A 419-nucleotide genomic window follows, 5' to 3' on the forward strand; every position below is an offset into this window, starting at 1 on the left:
ATTTAGCAAGTTTTCTGCGCAAAATATATGATATTTACACCTTTCTTGTTTACGTAAGATTTGTTTATGTCTGCCTGCTTGTTTACTCTCTTCGGTCACGTGACTTAAACAAAAACAGGAGGAAGTGTCTTTGTTTTCCTCCTTCTCTCCTTTCTATTTACTTGCTCTCTCTCTTCCCTTTGTTCTATTTTTATTACATTTGCTGAGTGTTTACTTCCTTTTCTCTCCTCTCCCTACTATTATCTTTTCTTTTCTCTATGCATAATTTCATTCTTTTTTCACTTTCTCCTCTTCTTTCTCTTCCCTTTTCTCGTTTCTCTTTTTGTATTTGACTTTCTTCGTTGCCTTTTCGTAATTTCCCTTGTCTTTCTTGTTCCCCTTCTCTCTCTTTGCTTTTCTCCTTTTCGTCTGTCTGTCCG

The sequence above is a fragment of the Penaeus monodon genome, chromosome 30, assembly GCF_015228065.2.
Source record: "Penaeus monodon isolate SGIC_2016 chromosome 30, NSTDA_Pmon_1, whole genome shotgun sequence".
NCBI lineage: Eukaryota > Metazoa > Arthropoda > Malacostraca > Decapoda > Penaeidae > Penaeus > Penaeus monodon.